The sequence below is a fragment of the Cebus imitator genome, unplaced genomic scaffold, assembly GCF_001604975.1.
Source record: "Cebus imitator isolate Cc_AM_T3 unplaced genomic scaffold, Cebus_imitator-1.0 Scaffold126, whole genome shotgun sequence".
NCBI lineage: Eukaryota > Metazoa > Chordata > Mammalia > Primates > Cebidae > Cebus > Cebus imitator.
In genome coordinates, this window is record NW_016107441.1 from 4,650,611 (window position 1) to 4,671,702 (window position 21,092).

A 21,092-nucleotide genomic window follows, 5' to 3' on the forward strand; every position below is an offset into this window, starting at 1 on the left:
GTAATTTTATATGATGTGTAGCATTGGTAACTAATACTAAAATAAAAATATAGAACTGTATCATCACCACCTTTATGCTATACCCTTTAATCATATCCCCTTCTATTTTTAATCTCTAGCAAGTACTAATCTGTTTTCCCTCACATAATTTTATTATTTTAAGAGTCTTATATAATGGAATCACTCAGCATATATGCTTTTGTGGCTGGCTTTTTCAGTCACCATAATCCCCTTGAGGTTTATCCAAGCCATGTTTTTTGTGTATATTGATAGTTTATTCATTTTTATTTCTGAGTAATATCCCACAGTGTGGATAAACAGTTGTTTAACCATTCACCTATTGAAAGACATTTAGGTAATTTTCAGTTTTGGGTTGTTAAGAATTAAAACTGCTATGAACACTCATGTAAAATTTCCTGTATAAACCTAGGTTTAATTTCTCTGGGATAAATTCTCACAAGTGTAATTACTAAATATACATCCATTTTTAGTTTTAAAGGAAAATGTCAAATTATTTTCAGAGTGACTATATCATTTTACATTCTTACCAGCAGTTTTTGAGTAATTCAGTTCCTCTGCTTCCCTTCCAGCTTTAGTGTTATCACACTTATGTTATCTGCAAACAGAATCAGTTTTATTTTTTTCTTATCAGTTTGTATGGCATTTCTTTCTTTTTTCTTGCCTTATTCCACTGGACAGAGCTTTCTGTACTATGTAAAACAATCTACAGTAAAGTAAAAAAAGATAAACAGAGGAAAAAAGACACAGAAAACAAACAGAAAATAAATAAAATGGCAGACTGACACCCTAATATACCAATAATTACTTTAACTGTAAGTGGCCTAAATATACCAACTGAAAGGCAGAGATTGCCAAAATGGCTAAAAAATCACGACCTAATTACACTATCTACAAGGAACTTATTTCAAACTTAATGATATAGGTTGTTGAAAGTAAAAGGGTGAAAAAGAAATACATTGTGCAAACAATTTTTTAAAAATATGTGGGATGGCTTTTAATATAAGACAAAATAGAATTAAAGGTGTAGAAAATTACAAGAGATAAAAAGGGACCTTATATCATAATTAAAAGGTCATTCCACTAAGAAGACAGTAATACTAACTGTAGATATACCAAATAACAGACTTGCAAAAAATGTGAAGCAAAAACTGATGAAAACTGGAGAAATAGACAAATCCATAATTATAGTTGAGGACATATACACTCCACTCTCAACAACTGATAGAAGTAATAGAAAATCAATGATACAGAAGAATTCAACAACACTATCAACCATCAAGATGAACTTGACATTGGTAGATCATCCCACTCAATAACAATAAAACGATGAGGTCGTGTCCTTTGTAGGGACATGGATGAACCTGGAAACCATCATTCCCAGCAAACTTACACAAGAACAGAAAATCAAACACCGCATATTCTCACTCATAGGCAGGTGTTGAAAAATGAGAACACATGGACACAGGGAGGGGAGCATCACACACTGGGGTCTGTTGGTGGGAAATAGGGGAGGGACAGCGGGGGGTGGGGAGTTGGGGAGAGATAGCATGGGGAGAAATGCCAGATATAGGTGAAGGGGAGAAAGGCAGCAAAATCACGCTGCCATGTGTGTACCTATGCAACAATCTTGCATGTGCTTCACATGTACCCCAAAACCTAAAATGCAATATAAAAAAATTAAAAAAAAGAATACTCATTCTTTTCGTGTGCCCATGGAACAATCACCACCATAGACCACATCCTGGGCCACAAAATAAACATTAACAAATGTAAATGAATTGAAATCATACAGAGCATGTTCTCTACCATAGTGAAATCACACTGAAAATCAATAACAGAAAGGCAAGAGGAAAATCTTCAAACACATAGAAATTAAGGATCTTTCAAAACCTTCCCAAAGGCTTTCTCCTCTCACATTATCTCACTAGATGGTTTATAATGTAAAACTTTCCTGTCCATCATTTTTCTATATATTTGTCTTGCAAGATCTAAGGAGAATAAGGAAAGTAAAAGCTCAGAAAAGAAACGTTACCTCTCCAATATGAGAAACAATTTTTTACTCTTTCATTTGATGGAAAGTGGAGGGCATTGATAAACTCCCAATGCTGTAGCCTCTCCCTGAGCCATGCCTGCAGGCTCATAAGTAATTTAGGATGTTCAACCTTTTCGACTGAGATTTTTGGCATCAAGTATAAATCTGTCCTTCTCTTTGGCTGCCTATTGCTTTCTGAGGACAGATAAATTTAAGGCCCATTACCAAGGGAGGAATGGGTTCCCTGGCAATGGTGTGATGGTCTGTATTCAGGTGTAATTTCAGTAGGACATTGCATTCTGCCTAAGTAATACATGAATTCAACAGAAATGACTCACTCTTGCCCCTCTAAGGAAGATCTTTTTCATTCAAAGAAAAGAGCCTCCAAGTGACTTTAATCAAAACGCTGATGAACAGAGAGATAGTCTAGATAGCAGAATGCCCTTTCACTTGAGTCTCAGAGACAAAGGAGAAAAGTCGCTGAAAACAAGTCTGTGGTGTTTACAAAAGTGAGCCTGACAATGGCAGAGCAGGCAGGGCTTGAATTGTTTCTGACTGCTGGTACTGAAATGGTCCAGAGGTAATCAAAGAAAATGCATTGCACTTGGAAAATGTAGAGCTCCATCTTTGCTTGAAAACACAGATGGTGACTCTCACCTCGACTTACTTATCAGTTTCTATGTCTCGTTGACTCATCTGTGGAAAACAGCTACCTTGGACTTAGCTAACAGGTTTCTTTTTTTTTTTTTTCTAATGGAAAAATAAGTGCTGTTCTATTGTTTAAACCCTTAAATGGCTCCCTGATGTTCTTTGAATAAGGATAAAATTCTTTTCTGTGGCTTGCTGGCAATAGCTCATGAACTGTACCTATCTGTTGTGTGTCTTCAGCTTCATCTCTTACCAGTCTTCCCCTCCATTCTATACATCAGCTGGAATGAACTTCAGCCGTTTCCTCCACTATATCATGCTCTCTCTCATCCTTGAACCTTTGCATATCCTATTCTCTCTACCTAGAACACACTTCTGCCTCTTCACATGGGTAGCTATTTCTCATACTTTGGCTTGCATTTAAATGTTCTCTCCCAGATCCCACCTATGCCAGGTAGGCCCATCAGAAGCACCTTTACTGCCCCTATCCAATACCTGACCCACTTGTGGTTATTACTTACTTGCTTAATAGTCTCTCTTCCATATAGCTTGGGAGCTCCATAAGATGGGAACCATTCTTTATCATTTATCTCCATCTTCTCATCAGTGCCTGAGACCTGAAAGGCACTTCATAATTGCTTTTTGGATTGATAATCAAAAGAAGAAAAGCAGTAAGCTATTATTCTCTGGTATTAAAACAATCTCCTCATAAATGCAAGGCTTACCCAAACATACTATTAGGTTGGTGCAAAAGTAATTGTGGTTTCTGTATTTTTTTAAATTGCAAAAACCACAGTTACTTTTGTACCATCCTAATAACATTAGGCATTAACAATCGGGGCATGGCCCTGCAATCCCCAACCATGGAAGTGCATTAGAATAACCTGTAGAGCCTTTTCAAGGTACCAATCTTTGAACATATTGACCCAGTCAATGTTGTTCAGTAAATGTTTGATGGATTAATATATAAACAAGAATTGAGAAAAGATAAATTTTTCTCCTTCAAAAAATCACCTTCAGCCTCCTCACTGCTTATTACTTTGATAACAAATAGAAAAATAACTAAAATCTGAAAACGTCCAGGTTTTAAAAACAACTGCATGATCATAAGCAGTAACTTAACTTTTTTGAGCCTCAGTTTTGTTATCAGTCAAATGAAACTGGTGAACCCTGCCTTGTCTACCTCAAGATAAATGAGTATGCAAAAATGCTTTTGTAAGCTCTAAAGTACAGTAGAAAGCAAGCCATTTTATTATGTCAAAACCCAAACGTAGGATCAAAAATTAATGTTCTTTATTTTCTCCATATCAGCCCAGTAAAGAGTCAGAGGACAGTATAGAGATGAATATGACTAGAGAGAAACAGATCTAATAGTATTTTGTAAAGCAGATGCTTAAAATTTCACTAAGAATACATAATGTTCTGAGAGGTTCTTGTCCTAGATTTCTCTGTCATCTGATATCTGTGTTTCATCCAGGATTATGTAGCAGAGATCAGTAAACTTTTTCTGCAAAGGGTCAGATAATAAACATTTTTTACTTTGTGGACCATACCCATACAGTCTCTGCCATTGTGGTAGGAAGGCAGCCATAGACAGTATACACATGAATAAATGTGACTGTGTTCCAATAAAACTTTATTTACAAAAACAGGCAGTGAAGTAGATTATTCCTATTAGAATTTGCTGATGCCTGTTCTATAGTGATCCTGAAGGATCCTGAAGAGATCACTATAGATCTCTCTTGTAGCTTGGGCTTCCTGAAAAGTGGATGCTGACATGATGATATGCAAGAGATTAAGTAAGATGGGTCCTAGGCATCAACATCTGTGGAAGGGAAGGAAAAGAATCAGGATTGTTTAAAGCAAGAAAGTTGAACTGTTTTTCGGTCCCAATAAAATTCCCAGTTGACCCTAAAGGAAGTTCTGGTGCTGGTGTGATTCTTCAGAGTTGTACATATTGAAGGTAGAGAGTCAAGGCTTTATACCCCATATGAACAAGTTATTGGATGGCCCTCATCCCCAAGAAGGGGCCATAGTACTGGGCAAGATGGTTCTCTTCAATTACTGAAGGGGTTGACAGCTGAGAGCTTAGCACCAGCAGCACTCCCACCAGCTAGAGGTACATGCCTTTTCAATGCATAATATTACTTATGATACTCTCCTGTGGGATTTATCTATTTGTTTAAAAACCTACAATTTGCTCATTCCAGTGTATCAACAATGCAAAACACATATTTTAAGAGTTTCTGACATCACTGCATCTAGCTTTAGAAAATGGTACTATCCTTGTCATATTTCTCAACTGTCTCTCTGAAAGGACATAGGGGTCACATCATTCTGGTTCATTTCCTTCTTGTGTTCCATTCCAAATGCAGAAATCTCTGGTTGACAAGAATGGCCACATGGCTAGCAAAGAGATCATGCCAAAAGTTTCTTTAAGGGATTACTTCATGTTCATGCAAAGAGGGCAAAGTTTTGGAGGCCATGTTACATTTGTGTAAGCTCCATCAGTAACAAGCCTGGCTCCCGAATGCTACTTCAGGGATAGAGAGCATGAAAAATCCTACAAAAGGAATAGCATTGCAGAAAGTCCTCCAAAACTCTTAAAAACTTAAGAGATCTGCTTTAGGCCTTGGATTTAGTATTGTCACTGGTGTCCAAAGGATTATGTTATAAAGAGGATTGAAGTACATTAAGTTGTGAGCGAGGCTAGGTTATTTCTAGGATGTCTTCTAACTCAGGGTCTATGATTCTAAGAGACCCCACAGGGTCTTCAATATTTTCCATATTTTAGCTTTGCTAATTGCATAGGCTGTCAAGAATTACATTTCAGCTGAACTTCACTGAGTCTGTGCACTCCCTTTGCAACCAAAATGCATTCTGAGTGGCTTTACAGCCACAGCTTGTGGCTGATAGGCAATGGAAGAATATACAGGATAATCTATGGCCTCCAATGAATCAGTCCAGGGGTAAAGACAGCCTCAGGGCTTTCAAGATGGTTCTTATCAGCATAGAACTAGAGCACCTGGATTTTCTTGTGAACAGAAGTATCAGGGAGCTGGCTTTGCACAGTGTTGCACTTGAGACTTCCCTTCTGTGCTTCATTTTGCCAGTGGCAAAATAAGTGGGAGGCCCCATATGAACTTTAGGCTTCCTCTCAGCCCTAACACTGCATGACTAAAACATAAACTTGGTCCAGTAACTTGTCTTGCATCTGTGCCCCCATAAAAATGAAACCAAAGAGAAGCTATCAAAGGAATGCCTGAGGAAAGATGTAATTTGTCTTTGGAAAGACAGACAATTACTATTGAGAAAACAATTTCCAGTGGTATCCAGGTTGGCTCTTCACTAGAGAGCCAGGCTTGTGTTTTCATAAGGCTTTGAGCCAGACATCGATATGAGAGGAATATTCTCCATGAATACAGTCTGTGGCATTCTTCACGAAGACCTTGAAAAACACAGACCCTGAGCTCTTGGGATGCTTTATCATTTTGTCTAGAATTAAATGAATAAACTTGGCAAAGTCTATAATCTGTAAAAAGTCTATGTTAGTACACATGAAAATGGCAGCAAAACTATTCACAAATAGATTATGAAACCAGAAAATCTGTAGTGGTCAAAGAGAAACAATTGTTTGAAGTTACTTAAGCCCAGCCAAAAGTCTGTTGCTAGCCACTCTCTGGAAAGGTAATACCTCTCCCGACTCCTCCAGCCTCCCTAACAGTACAGTTGCATCTATCTGTTGGTCTAGGGTTTCTAACTGAGCATTAATCAGTTTGCATTTCTATCACTGAGACACAGAGATGTCTGTAGGTATATTAGAAGACAGAACCCGTGATAGACTGTGTAGGTGAATTCCATTTCTCTAAATAGAGTCCATGAGGGAGTTACCTATGATTTGTAACAGTGTTGCCTGGGATCATCTGAATCATCTCCTCACATGTGAAAATAAAAATCAGCTGAGAAATTAGAATATGTTGAGAAAGAAAAAGAGAGAGAAGGGGGAGGAAAAAAGTATCAGAATACTGTACAGCCAAGATGCACGTTATAGTCATCTGTTTGTTTTAATTGAATGGTTTGTGTCTTCAGGCAATCTCATTATTCTCCCCAGAGCAGAAGTGCTGAATGGAGACACAAACCTCATTAACCTTTGAATGCTGAAATCAAAAATCTGCAATAAATCTAAGCTAATTTGTTGCCAATAAATTTCACAAAATGCAGTGTTTTATAGCTGGGGACTTCAGAGGATGGGGTAAAAGCATCCATGTTCGTATCAAGATGATATCTGGGGCTTGCCTTGTTGGGTTTTAGGACCCGCTGAACAGGAAACAGGTTAATTGCATATACAGAGAACATGATTTTCCAGCAGGTTAATAATCTGTTTTTTCAGTTGTGAACACAATGGGACCTTTTCTTGTCCCATGACTCTTTCTAATAAATGATGTGAATAAAGAGAAACAAACATTCCCTGAAAGTTCTGGGTTTTTTTTTCTGCCCTGAAAAGCGGGCATGTGGCCCCACTGAAGAACTGGGAAGGGATTCCTTGAGATTCCAAACCGAGTGACATCACTCATCTAGTGACTAACAAATAGTAGGCACCCAAAAATATTGGTTGAGATAATAATAAAATGATGACCCTGACCTTTGAGATTCAACCTCTGCTTGCTAAAGATATATGTATATATGTAGGTGTGTATATGAACACATGTATGTATATGTACATGTGTTTATGTACATGTATGTATCTGTACCCACATTTTACACACACACATATGCACACCTGAGCTAGAGAGTAAGATAACTGCTTGCTTATCTTGGAAAAGAAAAGAATGAGATAATAAAGTATTTGCCAGGTACAGGGAAGAGATTGGGAATCAGGGTAATAGAAAACATGAAGAACTCCAAGTCTGCACTGCAGTGGAAACTCCATGAGGGCAGCACTTTGCTGTGTATACTAAGTCCCCTGTGCCTTACAGGGTGCCTAGGACAAAGCAGGGGCTCAGCCAATGTTTGATGGCCAAGTGGAAGGACTCATCAATGGGTGGGTAAGTGGATGAGGAAATTGTTATAAAAAATAGGAGAAACAGGAGAACAGTTTTCTGTGAATGGTATCCATAGACAGCAGAAAATATCTGTAGATGTAAAGCAACAGGACCACTCATGTGAACACGTAACAAGTAGCCACTGATTCCGATGGTTTTATCCCTTCTTGGGCATGAGCCTCTCCTTAGCCTGGAGAAGAGTTCTGTGTTCTAAGACAGTGCATCAAAGCCATAGTGTCCAAATGTGAAAGAGCAGGTCCCATTCATCCTGTCTTATCACACTGGCACCTTCTCTCCTAGGTCAAATGGAACCGCTTTATGGATATCAAAACACCAGTGAGCCTTCTCACCACCAGACCCCATACACTTCAGCCATATACTTCTGAGAGAAGAATCCACCCATGGCTGCTGGCATCAAAAGGCGGGCTAATGATGCCCTCTAACTCAAAGTCGCTCCTGGTTCAGTAGCAATCATTTAACAGATGCTGCTTACCCTATTGGTTTTGCCCCTGGCCCACTAGAAGTCCCATGAACTATTGTTTAATGAGCCAAAACCCACTCCCTAGGTAAGGGAAGCAGAAAAGATAGATGTTATTGCACCAGCTTCAGATTTCCACTGAGTGGCGTACCACTGCTCAGGTTGACGTATTTAATGAAGAACTTTTCAAGCAGTATTTGCCAAATTGTCATCTCGAGGTTACCTGCACTGGCATCATCTGGATGGCAGTTAACAATTCACATTCTCAGTTCCCACTACCACAGATTTGTGAAAGAAAAGGACCTGGATACGGCCAAGGAATCTACATTAACAAGCATCCTAGAAAATCACAAGCTCACTGAAGTTCGAGAAACCCTGCTTCCAAAATAAATTTACTTCCTTCCTGCTCCCCGAGAGCTTCAAAACACCAGGTTTTTACTCACATTGGAAGGCAGGGTATTCTCTGAAAAGCACAGTCAAGAAAAAGCAGGGAGTCAGTATATATTTGTTGAGTATCTGTTGTGTGACAGGTAGCACAGCATGGTGGGGGGGGAGGTCCTTTGGAATGAGGCTTCGGGAGTTTGTACCCCCATTCTGCCACTTAGTAGTGTGAGGCATTTGGCAAGTTAAATAACCTCTTTGCTTCTTAGTGTCCTATTTGTAAAATGAAGATGATAACCACAGCACCTGTCTTTTGGGGTTGTTAATAAGTTAATACACATGGAGTGTTCAGCTCAGAACCTGGACCAACATAGGTGCCTAAATAATACAATAACTGTTTACTGTTATTATTATTATTACTATGGAAATTGGGATTGAAAAACATTGTTTCTGCCCTGATGGCACTTAAAATAATAGGAAAGGCCAGTGTGATCTACTATCTGTAAACAAGGAATTAACTAAATATGAGAGAGAGTGCTTGGAAGGAGAATGACCAGTTGTTACCAGAATGTATGAAAACATGGTTCTAACAAGGATTTGTCAGGACAGAGTGATCCAAGACAGCGTGAACCACTTGGCAAGAGCCATGGTGTAGCAAGAACCTGCTTTGGGAGTCTTAAGATTGAGATTCTAGCCCCATCCCTGCCTCCAAACTAAACTATGGTATGCCAAGGCAGGTCCTTCACCTCTCTGAACCTCAGTTGCCCCACATGTAAAATAAGAGGCTTAGCTGAGATGATATCAAAGATCCTTTCAGCTGCGAAATAGCAGCAGGAAAGAGAACAGGTAAGCTTTGTCCCTGGTGCCCCAGAGCCCATACTGAGGAATAGAGGGAAGGCAGAGGGCGGACAGAGAGAAGGAGACAGGAGTACCCAGGGTCAAAAACAACCTTCCTCTTGCCAACGCTCTCTTTAGCTCAATCCTGCAAACATATATATATATATATATATAATTTTTTTTTGTGGAAGGCATTTTTTCTCAGTAATTGTATTTTTTTTTTTTTTTTTTTTTGAGACGGAGTTTCGCTCTTGTTACCCAGGCTGGAGTGCAATGGCGCGATCTCGGCTCACCGCAACCTCCGCCTCCTGGGTTCAGGCAATTCTCCTGCCTCAGCCTCCTGAGTAGCTGGGATTACAGGCACGCGCCACCATGCCCAGCTAATTTTTTGTATTTTTAGTAGAGACGGGGTTTCACCGTGTTGACCAGGATGGTCTCGATCTCTTGACCTCGTGATCCACCCGCCTCGGCCTCCCAAAGTGCTGTGATTACAGGCTTGAGCCACCGCGCCCGGCCTAGTAATTGTATTTTTTATAAGTAATACCTAGTTTATTGTCTGAGTCTGTGGAAACAGAAACACATGCTTTCATGTTGCCTCATGTAATAGAAAATTAGTGGAGAAACAAAGGAAGGGAAAGGAGAGAGGAAGAGAAAGGAGATCCAAAGACAGAAGAGAGAGAGAGAGAAAGGGCAGAGAAGAGCTGAAAAAGAGGAAGAGGACAAGAGAGGAGGTGCAAACTAGGAGACACAGCAGCTAAAAGTTTGGAGAACGTCCTCCTTCGAAAGCAGGATTTGCAATTCAATAGCCCGCCCACTCCTGCTCTGTCTCTGTCTCTTCCCCGCCCCTCCATCCACCTCCCAACTTAGACTCTATTCTAACTACATTACAGAACATTTCAGTTGCTTCATCTCTCCTCATGTATTTCTCTGAGTAGCAATAATAGATGAATGACAAGAACTACCAACCTACTTCCAAGGTAAAGATTGGAAACTGCCTTTCTGTAAGTGAGAAAAATTTTTTAGATTAACCTGTCTGCCTATATGAACTCTTTTTTCTGTTATAAACATTACCCAGAGCTGGAAAGCGAAAACAAAGAGTAGAAAGATGGAGTGCTAAGAGCCCACCTCATTTTGCTGATCGTAAGACGGAGGCACAGAAAAGAGCTGTGACCTGTAAAGAACTACAGAGTGAGGAGGTGCCAGGGCTGAGAGTGGCACACAAGTCACCCATCGCCTAGTCCTGGTGAGGCACATTCCCAAGGACAAGAAAAAGCATTTTGTATTTCACAGTTACATACATACTGCAATATGCATTAGTGAAATTAGCATATCACATCCATGATTTGAGGGACATTATTGCTTAGGGCAAGGCTAAATTATGCATCTGTGTTTAAAATGTGAGTCAGTTTAAGAAATAGTATTAGGTAAATAATGCAACCGTTGATACTTGTCTTACTGATGGCTCCTGACTAGATCTTAAATTATTGAGAGACACTATGTTTCTACCCCTTCAGTAATGAAAAAAAAAAAATCCATCCAGCTTGCAAACCTCCTGAGCCCCCTCTGAAAAGTCAAACAGCTCACCTTCTGGCACCTCCTCCCCTCCCAGAGTAAGCCAAGGAAATGAGAGTTGGGTATTCAAAGGAGCCAGACAAGTATAATATCATATATACACTCGACATCCATCTCCTGTATGAAACCTCATTGTTCCTCTGTAACAAAAAGTAAATATTTACTGTGAGCCAGGAGAGGTAGTGAATGATCAGCCTCTGGGCCATCAATCACCATGAGCCATGCTCCAATTTTAATAACCTCGTAAGGGAGGGCAGGCAAGGATGGCAAAGACTGTCCGGGAGATAAGAGTTTGTCAGAGGAGTCAAATTGCTCAGAGTGGTAGAATATGAGGTGAGTTGTTCAAGCGTGCAGATTGTGAAGGTCCCTAAAGATGGGTTTATAAAGTTGAGGCAGCAGGACAGAGTGATTAGGAGCACAGCCTCTACAGCTAGACTACCTGCTCCTCCACTTACCAGCTGCAGGAACTTGGACAAGACAATTTCTCAGGGTTCTTTTCTACATCTGTGCGGCAGGGATAATAAGAGGATCCACTTCATAGTGTTGCTGTGAGGACAAAATGAGTTCCTGCAGGCAAAATGGTTATAACAGCAGGAGTGTAGGAAGTGCCCAACAAGTATCTCTAGGGTGTCAGGAGGTAGCAGCCCCTCTTGGCTGCAAGAAGATGGCAAGTAGGGTGGTACTCAATCTCCATTAGCCATGGTGAACTCAGCAGTCCAGGAATTCAATTGAGCTGATTTAGAATTGATGTAATTGTTCAAGCTCATGTGGCCAGTGGGTGGTAGAGCCAGGATTTGAACCTAAGCAGTCTGTCTCTAGAGTTGATGGGCTCAGTCATTCTGCTATATCATCTCTGTTCGGCAAAGAAGAGATCACGACACATTTGTTGTTGGGTTGTTGTTGTTTTCTCTTTTTCCTGCTAGTCACCCTTTCCTCTTTCAGCTGCAGGAACTGGCTAATTCTCCAAGGGAAAGGTTAATTACTCAAGTGAAAACAAAAGCACCAAACAAAGGTCAGAAAACTTATGTTCCAGTCCCAAGTGGAATGGCTGGAGGAATTGGGAATGATTAAGCCTGGTGGGGGATTATTTGATCAGAGGATGAGTCTTTGTGTACTAAGGACAGCTATAGTGAAAAAAATCCAGCCTATTCCCCATGGCTATAGAGACCCAATTGTGTTAAGTGAGAGGTTATCCAGAAAGAAATTCTGGTTCAATGTTAAAAGACAGAACATTCCAGAAGATACCACATAGTGGCTGCAGTGGACTGAATGCTGTGTCTCTCTAAAATTCGTATATTGAAATCCTACCCCTCAAGGTGATGATACTAGGAGTAGTCTTTGGAAGGTAATTAAGTTGTCAAGTTGGAGCCCCCATTAATGGGGTTAGTGCAGGTACAAAGGAGACCCCAGAGAGCTCCCTAGCTCTCTTTCTCCCGTGTGAAGATACAAGAAGGCAGTCATCTGCAACCTGGAATTATTCCTAACTAGAATCTGACCATGCCGGCACCGTGATTTCGGACATCCAGCCTCCAGAACTGTGAGAAACACATTTCTGTTGTTTATGGTAAAGACATTATATTGTCTTTATCATAAGCCACCTGGTTTATGATATTTGTTATAGCAACCCAAATAGACTAAAGGCAATGGCTGAGAACTTAAATTCAAATCAGACAAATTCTAGTTCCACCACTTACTATTTGTGTGACCATAGACAATTATGTAATCTCTCTGAGCCTCTAGTTCTTCATATCAAAATAAAGAGGAGGGCTTAGTAGTATGTGTCTCCTAAGACCAATACTATCTTTAAATGAAACAAAGCAAGTAAAAAAGGTTAGCACAGCATGTGGCTTATAATAATCCCACAAAGCATGTTGATGATAAAGCTGGTGTAGATTACAAGCAAAAGGAAATATTTATCTGAGTAAAGATAACTCTTTCTTTATATTTTATTCCTCTCCAGATACTTTTTATGTTTAAAATATTTTTGGAAGATTATTCATCCATCCTTTCATTCATTTAGTGAATAAATGTTTCCTGAGCACTAACTAGTTGTGATGCTCTGAGGACAGAGCATGAAAATATTGAAACAGTCTGCTTATATACCAATGAAGGAGGCAGGCATGAAGAAATAATTACCCAATTCGTCATTTAACTATAATTATAATATGTACTATGAAGGATAATTCTAGAGACCAGAACATTTAACAAAGGGACTGATCTGGCTTTGGCAGGAACACCATGGGGCCCTCCAAGGAACTAAGTTTTGAGCCAGGTCACCTCAATGTGATGCTGTGATTTGTGGCCAAATTCCTATGTGAACCCACAGAAGGCAGTTATTAGGAAGTCTTCAATGGTCCAGGAAGGTGTCACAAATGATTGCATTTGGTCATGCAATCATAAGGGTAATTCAGGATAAGTCGGGTCATGAAGGATAAGTAACAATTCCCTAGGAAGAGAAAGAAAAGATTTGTTTACAGGACTTTGTAAAGACTTGGGGAAAACCTCAGAACAGGGACTCGGATAATACTAATTTTGTTTTGAGCAGACAGTATTAGCAAAAATTAAATTAAAATCTATTCTTTAAAGATTTTCACTCCAGTGTTATTTATCAAGGAAAATTGGAAATAACTATAAAAAATAATTGTCTAACAGTCAGGGAAATTTAAAGTAAATTAAGCCCAACAGGACTGTCTACTTAATACTACAAATATAGTAAATATATTCTTCAAGAGCCTGTGATAACGTGGGAAATCTTATTTAAAATACCAAGGGAAAATAGAGAGACATAAAATTACAGTTATCATGTGGGCACCACCATATTATTTCAACCTACAAATATTATTCTGAGAAATAGAAAAGGAAACAAATATAGAAAAATTATATTATTTTAAAGTATAGAATCTTTTTTTCAATTTGTATTTTTAAAATTTTAATTTTTTTGTTTTTAAGAAAGGGTCCCACTGTGTTGCCCAGGCAGACCCACCCAAGGTGCTTCAACACATGCATGGCCGGGAAGGTGCCTGTTCCCCCCTGGACCCCAGCTATTTAAAGTAGTTTCAGGATCCTTGACACAGTGATGCAGAACCTTTCAGGATTAGCTGGAAGCCACAGCTCAGCCTCTTGATGCAAATTAAATTTAGCCAGTGTGAAGAGGAGACCCTTTTCCTTGTGTGGCGTTTGAATCCTGTGTTTTTACCTTTCGCAAAGGTCTACTTCAAGTTTATATCCTTAAAATTGGACTTGAAGGGGTCTTGACAGGTGTAGTTTTGTACAACAGGAACCTATAAAACAGGTATATCTTGGGAACTTCCATTGGAGTGAGAGAAAGAGGGGTTTTCTGTAGTTGTAGAGTAGATGATAGCATTTGCATTAGGCTGTTCTTGCATTGCTATAAAGAAATAACTGTGGTGGGGTAATTTATAAAGAAAATAGGTTTAATTGGCTCATAGTTCTGCAGGTTTTATAGGAAGCATGGTGCTGGCATCTGCTCGGTTTCTATGGAAACCTCAGGAAGCTTACAATTGGTGGAAGGTGAATGGGGAAAAGGCATGTCACAGGATGAAAGCAGGAACAAGGCAGAGAGAGTGGCTGGGGGAGGGTCACGCTTTTAAATGACCAGATCTTGCAAGAAGTCACTATCACAAGGACAGCACCAAGCCATGAGGGATCTGCACCCATAATCCCAACACCTCGTACAAGGCCCTACCTGCATTGGGGATTATAATTCAACATGATATTTAGGCAGGGACAAATATCCAAACTATATCAGCACTGGAATTATAAACTGCATCTGCTAGAAAATATCGAACAATGCTAAGATTTTATCCATTGCTCTAAATGCAGCAAGAGAACTGAGCGTTACCTCAAACTGAAGAAGCTGCAAGACACTGTTGAGAAGAGAACAAAAGCTGAAACTGGGAATATATTCTGAATCAGAGCTTATGTCTGCACAGGCAGAGAGGAGTGAGAAATTTATGCCACAACTTACTGTAAAAAGTGAACGATCCAGTGTGGAATGTTCAAGCTGTATGGGTGTTTGAGCTGCCTGTTAATCTACAGGAAAGTTTACGACCAAGCCTTTCCATATTGTAGACTTAGAGAAAGAAGCACTAGCAATCCAGGTGCCCTGGCCCTCACTAGCCTCATGTTTTTGCTTAATGAAAAAGCCAAAGAATTCCTCGTGGAGAACAGAGTGCAGACCTTTGACCAGCAGGAGTTGGAAATGGTGGTGTCTTTGCTGTTGCTTGCTAACCAGCCTGTTACTGACAGTGCCTGCTCTGACCAAGGGAATTTTAAGAAGGACATCACTTTCAAGGCAATTTACAGCATATTTTAAAATGCTATGCAACTGCTTCAGGAAAAAGGACTCATTTTCCAGAAAGATGGTGGTTTTGATTACCTGTACTGTGTAACCAGAAAAGACAAAGACCCGCATAGAAAAATCCACTAGATAATTCAGGAAGACTGCCAGAAACCCAATCACCTGGAGAAGGGCTACCACTTCCTGCACATCTTGGCCTGCACTCGCCCTAAGCATCTGCTCAGTCCTAGGTACGGCTATGCTGCAGCAAGTTCTGAAGCTCCTGGAGGACCAGAGTGACCTCATCAGCACAGTGGAGCACCACTATATGGCCTTCTGAGCAGAGGCCCAAGCACATGCATACCAGCCAAGGAGGAGAAAGACAAGGTGGCATTCAACCTCAGGCTCTGATTTTAAACATCCTGTGGGGCTTATATGCCTAGAGGCAGTTACCTCCTTATAAACTGTAAAATACGGCAAAACACTACCACCACCATCACCATCAAAATTCCTGGGCTCATGCTGTCCTCCTGACTCAGACTCTGGAGTCTCTGGGACTACAGGTGCGTGCCACCACATCCAGCTTATGTACTAGGTTATCTATAAGAAGAATTATTACTGATTTTGTTGATGGTGGAAATAAATAACTTTTTCTTTCTTTTTTTTATAGGAAAACTCTCCTGATCAACTTTACCTAACAGGAAAACATCTTCTACCAATTTCGTTTCCTCTGCTGAGGTGAAGCTTGAGAGACATCCATTATTCAGTCTTTAACATATAAAGATTTGTTTAGAATTAAAAAAAGAAATCTTTGAGGGATCGTCAGTTAAACTACCCAATACTGAAATACTATATGAGATTAGCCGTATAAGACTGACTTGACACTGAAGAAGTAGAACAAAGAGCAGGCAAGTTTTGCAGAAGAGGAAAAAAGTTCATTTTGAAGAACAGGGGAGAGAAAGAATACATTAAATGATTCAGGATAATAAACCTCTGGGAAAGAATGAAGACATCAAAGAAAAAAAAAGACATAAAAAGAAACAGAAAATTATAGGCAATAAAATTCCTTAGTTTGACAATCTTGGATCAGGTTCCCCACCCTGTGCAAATTCTCCAGTCCTCTAAGCAGTTCTGTCCATTTGTGTGCTGGTCTGCCTGTCTGTCTCTGTGCCTTTATCTTTGTGTGATTGTGTGTGTGTGTGTGTGTGTGTGTGTGTGCGCGCGCGCGCGTATATGCCCCTCTTTGTTTTCTCATATATTGCAGATAATGACTGAATTTCCTTAGTTAACAACTGATTTATAGACAGAAGTGTTTGGATGTCTTTGTAATCACAAACTGCTCTGCCAGTCCAGATCAGGCCAAGCAGGGTATGGTGGTGCCAGTTATCAGGCAAGGCAGGAGGTCAGGCCATTGCTCACCATTCATTCAGTTGACCAACCTAGGACCTACAGGTCTTCTTCCACTCCTTTTACTTTCTCATGGCTCAAATCCCATCATTTTGAAGTCCTGCCTGTTGATCCTCAAGCCCTTTCTCTTTGTCTTTACTACAGCCACCTTAGCTCAGATTATCAGTAAGACCCTAATGGGACTCCCAGGATTGCATCAATTATCCATATAGAAGCCAAGGTCATATTTCTAAATCACAAATCTCATCATATCACTTTGTACTTTTGTTTAAAACCTTGTGAGGCTCCTTGTCTTTAAATACTTTGTGAAGCTCCAGTTTGCGCAGGATAATGGACCCAGCCTTTGGTTCTCAAGGGGCTCCAGGAATTCTTTCTGCATGTTTGCTGTCTTATATCCAAGTCTCCACTCCCACCCCTTATTTATCCAGCTGCCTTGGGCATCTTTCTGATCTCTGAATGTACCAAGCTCTTTCCTGCCTCAAGGTCTTTGCATACACTGTTTCCTCTGCCTGGAACCTTCTTCTCTACACCTTGATTACTCCTCTGAGGAAAATCCTGGCCAGGCGCACTGGCTCATGCCTGTAATCCCAGCACTGTGCGAGGCTGAGTTGGGAGGATTGCTGGAGCCAAGAGCTCAAGAGCAGCCTGGCCAACATGGAAAAACCATGTCTCTACAAAAAATGCAAAAATTAGCCAGGCGTGGTGGCACATGCCCATAATCCCAGCTACTCGGGAGGCTGAGGCAGGAGAATCACTTGAACCTGGGAGGTGGAAGTTGCAGCGAACTGAGATTGTGCCCCTGCATTCCAGCCTGGGTGACAGTGTGAGACTCTGTCTCAAAAAAATAAAAAAATAAAAATAAAAAAATAACCAGGGGTGATGGCATGCATTTCAGGAGGCTGCAGTGAGCAGATCGCCTGAGCCCTGAAGTCAGGGTCGCAGTGAGCCAAGGTTGCACCACTGCGCTCTAGCCTGGGTGAGAGTAAGATTCCATCTCAAAAATAAATAAATAAATAGGCTGGGCATGGTGACTCATGCCTGTAATCCCAGCACTTTGGGAGGCAGAGGTGGGTGGATCACCTGAGGTCAGGAGTTTGAAACTAACCTGGCCAACATGGTGAAACCTCGTCTCTACTAAAAATACAAAAAAATCAGCCAGGTGCAGTGGTGTTCACCTGTAGTTCCAGCTACTTTGGAGGCTGAAGTAGGAGAATCAATAACTTGAACCTGAGAGATGGAGGTTGCAGTGAGCCGGGTTTGCACCATGGATTGCACTCCAGACTGGGTGACTGCAAGACTCTGTCTCAAAAAAATAAAATAATAAAAAAATAAAATAAAAGTAAAAATAAATAAATGAAATGGAATAAAAATAATTAACTAACTCATCACGGTGAACCTCCCACGTTTGTTCTTAAGACTTCTTATTCCTACTAGCGTGCCTGCTATTTGAGGATGTCAACATTTGTGTATTTGGGTTCGCTTCTGGTGAACAAATAGCATTCTGCACCTGGTTCTCCCCTTTCTAATCCATGTTGTTCTTGCTCCTGTGGAAATTAGTTCCAGCTACTAGGGAGGCTGAGATGGGAGAATCGTCTGAGCCCGGGGAGGTTGAGGCTGCAGAGAGCTGTGATCATGCCAGTGCACTCTAGCTTGGGAAACAGAGACATAGCCTGTCTCAAAACAGAAACAAAGGAAAGAAAAGAAAGGAAAAGAAAAGAAAATGTTTCTCTGATCTTAGAGACCAGGTCCGACTTTGTTAACATGTGCTCCCATAGTATCACTCTTGACTACAAATGCTTGTTTAATTGTTCTCTCCCCAATAGCCAGTGAATTGGATGATTTGTCTGTTGATGTGTCCTTAATGTTTAGAAAAATGCTAGGAAGGCACTAAAGAACCATGTGCTGGTTGAATAAAGGAAGGAAGAAACAAATAAAACGATGGGATTCTACAGGATAGGAAGAGGAAAAGCCCACCTACCCACCATGCTACTGAATCCTTGGTGAGACTGACAAGGGCATTTCCTCATGCTTCCTGATATAGTTGTCCTCGTCTGGGTTCTGAATAATGGCTGTCCCTTCATTTCACTAGTATCTTAAGTCATCACTTCTGCTTTCCAAATTAGAGACTCTGTGATCAAGCTTGATTTTTTTTGAGCAGCTCATCATTTCAGGAAATCGCCACAGTTGAATCCCACTCAGTTCTCATCTTTATCCTCCACCCCCTACTTATTAGAGAATTTACCGGATGAATTGTACTACATTAATGAACTGAAATATTATATTTTACTACTAGGTAATTAGACTTCCAAGCCTGAGCACAAATGCTTTATCAGAAAAGCAGTTTCTTAGGAGGACTTTATTTATTAATTTTTTTTTAGCTAAATGGATTAGAAAAGCATTTTCTCCACAAAAACTCCCCTGCAGGATAGGGTTGGAAAATGGCAGATAGGAGGCAGGACTAACTTGCAGTTCCCACTTGGATGAACAGAGGAACATGTGGAGACCCATGTTGTGAACTTTTGCTCCAAGAACTACCACAGCAATAGACCAGGAAAGCCAAGAGAATCACAGACCTTTTGAAGGAGGTAGATTGCTGCTGCAGACTCCCTGAGACAATAGAGGAACTGTCAGTTGGCTTGCTTTCTCAGTTGGGAGGCTTGTAGCCTGGGGCAAGTTCTCTGCTCTGCTCACCAGCTGCCTGGAAATAAACTCAGTGCTGTTGCAGGGGCATGTGAGACCAGGCTTTCGGGCTGCTGGCTGCCTGGGAGCTGGATGAGGCTTATGGCTACCAGCTTCCCCCACTGCTCAGGTGACCTGTGTGATACCATAGAGGCAGCCATAATCCTCCTGAGACCATAACTCTATTGGCCTGAAAACCACAGCCCCATACCCCACAGTAGTTGCAGCAAACCCTGCCCAAGGAGAATCTGAGCTGAGACACGCCTAACCCTGCCCCAACCTGATAGTTTTTCTCCACCAACCCTGGTAGCACAAGACAAATGACAGTTCTTTGATAGCTCTATGGCCCTGCCCACCACCTGACCCTAGGGCTACCTTATATCCTCCTTATACAACGGCAGCTGATGTGCTCTTGAAAGCACCTCCTCCTGGCTGGAGGCCAACCAACACAAGACCAGCACACATAACAAAAATACAACCGAGGACCCTTGCAGAGTCCACTTCACTCCCCTGCTACCTCCACCAGAGTAGGTGCTGGTATCTATGGCTGAGAGACCTGAAGATGGATCATATCACAGGATTCTTTGCAGACACTCCCCATTTTTGGACTGGAGCCTGGTAGCTCTGCTGTTGGCTGATGTAGAAGAGAAATAACAATCACTGCAGTTAAGATTTTAGGAAGCACTAGCCCTAGGTAAAGGGGGAGAGCACTACATCAAGGGAGCACCCATGTGACAAAAGAATCTGAACAGCAGCTCTTGAGCCCCAGATCTTTCCTCTGACATAGTCTAACCAAATGAGAAGAAGCCAGGAAAACGATTCCGGTAATATGACAAAACAAGTTTCTTTAACACCCCCAAAAGATTACACTAGCTCACCAGCAATGGATCAAAACAAACATAAAATCTCTGAATTGCCAGAAAAAGAATTCAGAAGGTCAACTATTAAGCCAATCAAGGAAGCACCAGAGAAAGAGGAAGTCCAGCTCAAAAAAAAAAAAAAAANAATGGAAAAATCTCTAGTGAAATAGATAGAAAAAATAAAAAACAATCACAACTTCTGGAAATGAAGGACACACTTAGAGAACTGCAAAATGTACCGGAAAGGTTCAGCAATAGAATCAAACAAGTAGAAGAAAAAACTTCAGAGCTCAAGAACAAGATTTTCAAATTAACCTAGTCTGACAAAGACGAAAAAGAATTAAAAAAATGAACCAAGCCTCCAAGAAGTTTGGCATTATGTTAAAATAAACAAACCTGAGAATATTTGGTGTTCCTGAGGAAGAAGAGCAGCCTAAAGTTTGGAAAACATATTTAAGGGAATAATTGAGGAAAACTTCCCCAACCTTGCTAGCGATCTAGACATCCAAATACAACAAGCTCAAAGAACACCTGGGAAATTCATTGCAAAAGGATCATTGCCTAGGCACATCGGGTTATCTAAAGTCAAGACAAAGGAGAGAATCTTACGATTCAAAAGGATCAGGTAACCTATAAAGGAAAACCAGACAGAGTAATAACAGATGTCTCAGCAGAAGCCCTACAAGGTAGAAGGGATTGTGGTCCTATCTTTAGCTTCCTTAAACAAAGCAGTTATCAGCGATGAATTTTGTATCTGGAGAAACTTAGCTTCATAAATGAAGGAAAGAAAGTCTTTTTTCAGAGAAACAAATGCTGAGAGAATTTGCCACTACCA

At 40.7% G+C, this 21,092-nt stretch overlaps 1 long non-coding RNA gene across 1 annotated transcript in view; it reads left to right on the top strand.

The window, feature by feature from the left end:
* The window catches only part of LOC119472998, a 431,266-nt gene extending 415,254 nt beyond the window's left edge, over positions 1 to 16,012 (top strand). Inside the window, exon 3 of the long non-coding RNA XR_005202163.1 lies at positions 15,982 to 16,012. This is a non-coding gene — a long non-coding RNA (uncharacterized LOC119472998). The remainder of the gene's footprint in view (positions 1 to 15,981) is intronic.
* Positions 16,013 to 21,092: the final 5,080 nt, after the last annotated feature.